We start from the raw sequence: 8335 nt of genomic DNA on the forward strand, positions 1-8335 counted from the left end.
GGTAGTGGGGTAGCTATGGAAGATTAAGTCACTAGGATGGGTTGTTAGTGTTGAGTATTTCAAACACAAATCTTTTTGGCCAGATACAAATGTTATGGGGTAAGTGATGGTGATGGACTTGTGAGTGATTCAATGTTGTGACTTTTTAGGGCATTCTGCAAACGTATTTACATCCCCATAGTTTTATTTTAAGCAAATGTAATTTACATTGTGAAAAAGAAGAACTCTCATAAAAAATTGTTTTTATTGATGGTGCATAATGTATAAAAGAAAAGCAGAGAAGTAATGTGCAGAATGTATTTTCAGTTCAACACAAAAACTTGTTTATACTGCTGACTGACATATGTTTTTAGTTACAAAGACATTATATTTCATGATTTTCTTTAAATGACTGTCATTTTCCAGACAGAGACAATGGTATTAAAGAGAATTGAGTAGGTGCATTTTTCTTATTTGGCATACATTTACCCACTCTGATTTAAATAAGATAAATAAATGTATCTTTTGAAAGATTTAATATTAAGTTAAGTAGTACTAGCGAATTTGTGGAGAACTGGAGCATTTACCCCCAAAAGTTCCAAATCTTGTAGTAATTTATGATTATATACAGTATACTTAAGTTTTCTATATACTGTATTCATCTGTTTTTAAGTATTGAACAAACATTCATGAAGTTTATGTCTTACTTATTTTCTCCATTCCAAATATTTTTTAGGCCAACAAAATATGTTTGGTAATTATCAAAAAGCTAATTTTATCCTCATTTGATTAACTTTGATACAACTATTGAAAAAATTAAAAATATAGTTACATATACCATTTTATAAAAGAGGATTTAGTCTGCAGAAAAATAAGCAATTAAAAGTATGATAAAACAGAAATTAAATGTTTTTAGTTTAGATTTGTTTTGGAACTTTTAAGCACTTATTGAAAGTATCCAAAGGATTGAGCAATTCATTCTGAGGGTTTCATATACATAAATATTTATTTGTATAGATCTCCCTATGCCTCCATGGAACAAACATGTCTGAAATATTTCACATCATATTGTAAAAGTTTCAAAGCAATTGATAAACTTTGTTTTTACAAGTGCCTTATAAAATTTAATGAATCAACATAGATTTGTGGGTGAAACCTACATTTTTATTGTAATTAACAAGGTACAAATTTGGCAAAGGTATAAGATATTCAATTAGGCATTGATCTTTTCTTTCTTCTTTCACTCAAATGTTTAGGAGTCCATTATAGGCATCTGCTTAATGAAACCTCAGTTTATTTTCTAAAAGTAAACATGGGTTTTAACCTCAAAAGTTAAGGGAGCTATTTTAGGACTCTCAGAGATAATCTTCCAATATGAACAAAGTTTTCAAATTTGTATTTGTCATCTGAATTAGAAAGTTGTTATTCCTTTATAGGAGATTTTGTAAAATTATTTGGAATTAATAGATTATAGATTTAAGGTTAAAACTACTGAAAAGGGCAAAAAGCTTTGAAAGAGAAAAATAGGAAGAAATTAATCAAATATGTTTGTTGAAATGAATTAAACTCTTGAATAATATGAAGTCTGTCCTGAAAAAGTCCAGCAATTGTTAATATAACAAGAACAGTTTGTAACCTGGCAGCTAAGAAGAGTGGACTGGAATGTGAATGAACGAACAATGACAGTTTCACTGTACTGGTCAGTGTGAATGGTAGACACGATTGAGTGAGCATGTGTACTGTGTGGCTGTTGCATTCAAAATGACTGAGCAAGTAGAGCAAATAATCTGCATCAAATTTTGTGTTAAACTTGAATATTCCTCTGCAGAAACTATTTGGATGGTTCAAAAGGCCGCAACTGTAGGCACCGATGATTGGCAGCTTCATCACGACAACGTGCCCGCTCTTGCATCACCTCTGATGCAGAGTTTTATCAAATCATCAAATCACCCAGGTGACTCAGCCCCCCTACAGCCCAGATTTAGCAACCTGTGACTTCCAGATTTTCCCCAAACTAAAATCACCTTTGAAAGGAGAGAGATATCAGAATGTCGATGAGGTTGAGGAAAATAAGATAGGGCAGCTGATGGTGACTTGGGAGAACTGTGTGCGGTTCCAAGGAGCCTACTTTGAAGGGGACTGAGGCATCATTCCCTATGTACAATGTTTATTGTATCTTCTTCAATAAATATTTCTATTTTTCATATTACATGGCTGGATACCTTCTGGACAGATCCTGTATACCAGGAAATAAATTATTGGTGGGAGTGTAATGGAAAGATGTGGTTCACATAAGGTTTAGTGGTAAAAGAATTTTTAAAAGTAAACAGAGGAGGAGAAGAGAGTTTATTTATAACACCATACAATCTCGGCATTAGGAGGGACTTGAAAGGTTATCTGGTCTGACCAATTATGTGGTATCCAAATCCCTACTTCACTATGTTTTGCCAAGTTGTTATACAAACTAAGCTTTAATTGTTTATGGTGTGGAGCTCAGAGCAATTTGAGTGGGGAAGTCTGTTTTATTTTTGACAAATTTAATTGATAGAAAAAAATTTGAGCAAACTGAAAAAGAAACATTTTCTTTTACTTCCCATTAATTTGTTTTAGTTATCTCTTCAGGATTTGTTTAAAAATAGAAAGTAATGAACTTCCTATTTATCTGAGTTAAGTAGAAATGCAGAAACAATATTCAAGAGATGAGTTTAAGCTAGCGAAGTCATTTAAATAGATCAGATAACTGAAAACATGAAACTATACAATTTGTTGTAACTACTACAGTGACAACATGTTAGATGCCATTAAAATGCTTGAAATTATTATTTAAATATTCAAAATAATTTACCTATTTTTCATGAAAATCATTTTGAGGTCACATTCTAAATTCTATGTCTATCATCTTAATCTGCTAATCTCAAAGCACTTGCAGCAGGATTGTGGAGAAATGGCATAATGGCATCAGCTGAAGAGCCCAGAAAGCCTAAATGATACATGTGGATGTTTATAAGTCAAATCAAATGTCTTCTAGTCTTTGGATTTTTAAAAAAACATTTTATTTATTTACTTATAGAGAGATGGGAAGGGAGGGAGGAAGAGGGGGAGAAAAACATTGATGTACAAGGGATACATTGATCAGTTGCCTCTCTCACAGCCCCAGCTGGGGACCTGGTGTACAACCCAGGCATATGCCCGGACTGGGATAAGAACCAGTGACCTTTGGGTTCGCAGACCAGCGCTCAATCCACTGAGCCACAACGGCAAGGGCTTGCCTTTGAATTTTGGAAAGCTTTTTTAGAATGTAAATATGAAATGAATATTTTAAAATTAAGCTAATTTAAAGTCTGATGAAAAGTTCCCCACCAGCTTTGGGTCAGGATAAAAGGTTTTAACATGATTGTGTGCTGGAATTTACAAATAAGTGAAAATCTTATGTACAATCTTACATATTAAGGATAGAAGAATAATGTTATAAAACATTAAATATATACCTGAAGGTTAGCAATTCCTAAAGTGATTTAAATCCAAAAAAGTAAAGTTCCTTGAATTTGGCTGCCTTTCTTATATCACACTGTTGAGATACTTAGACACAAACTTCCTTTTAGCTTTGATGTTCTTGAACTATTAATGTTTAGTGACTCTCATATCTGTAACTCTGTCCTTTGAGTAATGAACGAAATATTTTACTTATTTTTTCACATTTGAGTATCTAAAAGTAAATTTATGATTCCATGGGTGCGAGCTTTTTTTTTTTTCCCCATGATAGCCAACAAAACACACAGTTCGCAGGTGGATGTGAAAATGTTTATGTCAAATGTTATTTTTAACAAATATTCTTAAATAACAAGATGAAAAAATAATAAACAGGTGGCATAACTAAATTCATTGTTTTTTAAAGATGTCAAAATTTTCAAGTAATGTAAAACTTATGATGCTATCAATTTATCCCCTCCAAAAAAATCAAGTACCTTCTAGAAAGCGTCACCAAAAATATTCGTGAGACAAAGATATTTGCATATTTTCACAAGTGTTTTAATGTTGCATCCTTAACATTTTTAAAGGATAATCTGGTAAGTCTAATCTTATTTCTTGTTTTAGTTGGATATTTTCATTGAAGGGTAGTGATGAAATGTGTCATCTGATTAAGACAGTGACAGGGTCTTAGCTGACTTTCCTGCCTCCCGTTTTGAAACACTTTATGGTTGATTTTGTAATATTTCATTTGAAATTTCATAAAAAGTGGCCCATATATGTCTGCATATGTACAAATGAGACATGGATGTCCCTGTATGTGTATGAGTTGGGAGGATACAAAATGGGACATGAATGGATTTCTTATAAAATCTTTAAATTGTTTTGTCTCTGAAAGGGTAGACAAAACATACCTAGTTTCAAGGATTCTGTAGTATAACAAAAATAGTTATCCATAAGCTATTAAATTGAATTACATATTGTAAATACCCTTTTACTGATATTGGATGATAATATTTGTTAAGTTAAAAACTTTTGAAACACTCATTTCACAAAGATCAGCTAGATAATCATTAGGAACTGACCTTTTTCTATGGGCTTAAAATAAATACCCTGGAAAAATAACTCTGGTGGGCAATTTAATAGACTGACATCAACTTCCCATATGCAAGAACTTTCTATCATTTATAAAAAGGTAACATGTTTTTAAAATTCTACTTCTTTTAGCTCTTATGCCAAAATATATAAAAATACAGAATATCTAGTTCTTGAATACTTTCAATATCCCTTAGAGTCTTTGGTAATCCAGTCTAAGAAAAGAGGGATTTTTAAAGAAAAAATTATTTACACTCTTATCTCATGGAAATTCAAGGACTGAAACAAGTACAGCCAGACATCATGGGAAACATATTTGGAAATTAGGCCACACTTTGTCTCTCTCAGGGTCCACATGGTCTCCCTGTCACCTCCCTCACTTCCCATCTGTTCTCTACAGCAGGAAGGATGGTTCTTAAAAACATAAGTCTGCTGTTACAGTGTTTCTCTAGTGCCTTCCTATCCCTCTAGGTAAGAGCTAACCTTCTGACACATGTTCACAAGCTCTATGTGATCTTGCTCACTCTAGATCTGATTTCATGGCCTATCACTTGCTCTCAGGCATCTTTCCTCCTTTTACCATTCTTTTGACTCACCAAGCACACACATATCACAGCACCTTTGCACCTACTGTGCACTCTGCCCAGAATGCTCTTTCCACAAATATCAGCATTGCCGGTGCCTTCACTGCTTTCTGGTTTCCATTCCAAAGACACATGATCATATAGGCGTCCCTGGCCATGCTACTCAAGTAGCACTTCCCCCATGACTTTTAAACTTCATCACCTTCTTTATTTGTATTTCTACAGTTTTGTCACCTAATAAAATATAGTTTGTACACGTGTGCACATTTACTATCTCCCATTGCAAGAATAAGCTTCATGAAAACAGGAACTTTATTTTATTCATAGTGATATTTCTGGCACCTAGGACTGTGTCCAGTACATAGTAGGAGGGAATTAACTGAGTGAATTTTCCCTCTAAACTCTACTCTTTTTTTGAGTCTGCACCATTTTTGTTTCTTTCTGCTAAGCTGCTTTCTCTGCATCAGCTAGCACACAGCTCATATTTGCTACATGGCCTTTCAGCTGCAGTGTTCTCTACCAACTGGCAACTTCTCTCTTTTACTTTAGTTCACATTCCTGAAAATCTAATTGGACAGGCTTATTTTTCCAGTAAGGTTACAAAAACCATATGTTTCTGGCTAGTCACTGGATGTATTCTTTTTGGTCAGTTATATACTTTAGATCTAATCAGGCTGATCCACCTCGCAGCATGGATGATTAGGTGTGAAGGGCTCTGGGCAGGCAGCCAGACAACACAAACATGTCTAGTACATGAAGCCACTGCACTCACATTGACGGCAATGCTCTTTATTTTCCCTAATCTTGCTCATGAGTGTATGACATTCCTCCTCAGGGCAATGTATCGACCTTCCGCCTCCATGTCTCTTCTTGATCAAATGACTTCTCTAACTTTCCTTGCTTATGTTTCTTTGTTAGATATAACTAAGCATCTACAACATTTCCTGATAAATATGTCCATGTCTCTGCCTTGGTCCTAGAGGCAACAAAATGTCCTTGAAGTGCCCTTCACCCCAGGCTGTCTCCCTTATGCTTTTGAATAGCAAGAAAGAAACCCCATGTATTTTTTCCAGATATTCTGTTGTAGACACATCACAAGGTGACCTACAAAATGTACATCTTTGCATAATTCCCTCTACCTTATTTTAGTTTGGGAGGAAACTGTGACTTGCTTCTACCCAAGAAAAATGGCAAAGGTGAAGGAATTTTCTAAATGTAATAAAATTTCCAAATTAGTTGACATTGTATTCATCAAAAGGGAAATTATTCTGAGTCAGCCTAAATTAATCAGTACAAAGTCCTTAAAGAAAGAGACTGGAACCCTCCATTGTATGAAGACACATTCTCCTGGTGACCTTGAAGAAGCCAAGGAAATAAATTCTGCCAATAATCTGACAGAATTTAGATGCATCTTCTTCCCCAATCAAGTCTCCAGATAAGAACACAGCTCAATTGATACCTAGATTGCCACCTGTGAGACTCTGAGCAGAGAATTCATCTATGGCATGCATATACTTCTAACCTACCAAAACTGTAAGATAATAAATGTGCTTTATTCTATTCCACTAAGGTTATGGTAATTTGTTATGTAGCAATAAAATTTGAACAGAAATTCTTCACCCTGGTTCATTATACCAAACATCTTTCAAGTCTCCATATTATTTTAGTTCTTTTGACTCTACTCAGTTACTTTGATTTGGACCATCTTGCTTTCTTTGAGATTTACATGCTAAATTTTAGAAATAAAAACAGTTTACCTAACTTCCTTAGCATATTCCTAGTTTTGGTTTTACTCTTTTCCTAAATTTCCTTTTGTCTTAATGTCTTAAGACTAATTTTAGACCTTCTATTAGGGAACACCATATGACCATAATAATTTCTTCCAGCTCTCGCCACACAATCATCTCTTTTGTATGTAGTATAAACTCCTACCTTTTTCAGCTGTTGGTTCTGATGAGTATAAATACAATGTCCTTGGCTATAAAATTTACATGTCTACTACTTTTATTGCCTGATTTTTTTTCTGTTTATGCATTACTTACTTTTTAATAAAATCATTGTTTTTTATCTTCACTTGAGGATATGTTTTATTGATTTTAGAGGAAATAAGAGAGAAGAAGGGAGAGAGAGAGAAAAAATCACCAGTGTTAGAGGAAAACATCAATTGGCTGCCTCTTGTACACGCCCAGACCTGGGGCTGAAATTGCAACCCAGGTGTGTGCCCTGATTGAAAATTTACCATGCAACATTTTGATGTATGAGAATACAGTTCAACCAACTAAGTCACCAAGCCAAAGCAATAAACTCATTCTTGAACATCTAGGGAGATTTTAGACTTACAAAATCATAAGTCCAAAACACTTAGGATGGAAAATTTTATCTCATCATTTATCTTTTTGTTATATCTAAATGTTCATATATTAAATTTTACATGGTAAAAGTTGAACATATCTGTTTGATCAGTGTTTATTACTTTATTATTAAAAGTTTTCAAATGTTTTTCATTCTGCTTACAATCTTCAACTGTATATTTGACTGCCTTGCCTTTCTAAGAAGTTCCATTCAACACTAAACATGGTGTAGAATATGTTGTAAGTTAGGAGTCAGTTAGTTAACTAATAAGTTTTTTTCTCCACAATGCTGAGAGTAGAGGGTATAGAGACATGAAGAGTTATTATTGTTCTTAATCCCACCAACACATAAATTTTCAGAGACTTTACAAAGCCACAATAATTATGGCTTGAATATTGGTACATGCATTTTCTATTGAAAAGAAAAATCTTACTTTATTTTATAATATTTTAATGGTATGTGTTTGAAAAGACAATGTGTTCACTTACCATACACATGGAAATAAACAATTGAGATGAAATACTGATGAAACAGACTTTTTCTATGTTTATCCTCCCAGAATTTCTCAAACACTGATTTAAAATTCAAGTTATTAAAAATGTCTATTTCCCAAAGGGGTCCCAAAGAGTATCTAGTAGGGCACTGGTCCTCATTTGCCTGAAAAAATATAGATATGTGATCACTGTAATGAGTCCCTTATTCAATAGTTTCAAAGATGAATTTCAATTTTAAGGGAAAACTGAAATCCCAAATCTTGATGCCTGGTGGAAGTAAGAATAGGGTTGAGGAATAGGGATACAGCTGCATGTTCATCTTTATCTGTAGGGAATAAGGAAACATGAAATAATTACATTTTT

Source organism: Pteronotus mesoamericanus, unplaced genomic scaffold, assembly GCF_021234165.1.
Source record: "Pteronotus mesoamericanus isolate MK-2021 breed Mesoamerican mustached bat unplaced genomic scaffold, CSHL_Meso_final contig_116, whole genome shotgun sequence".
NCBI classification, from domain to species: Eukaryota; Metazoa; Chordata; class Mammalia; order Chiroptera; family Mormoopidae; genus Pteronotus; species Pteronotus mesoamericanus.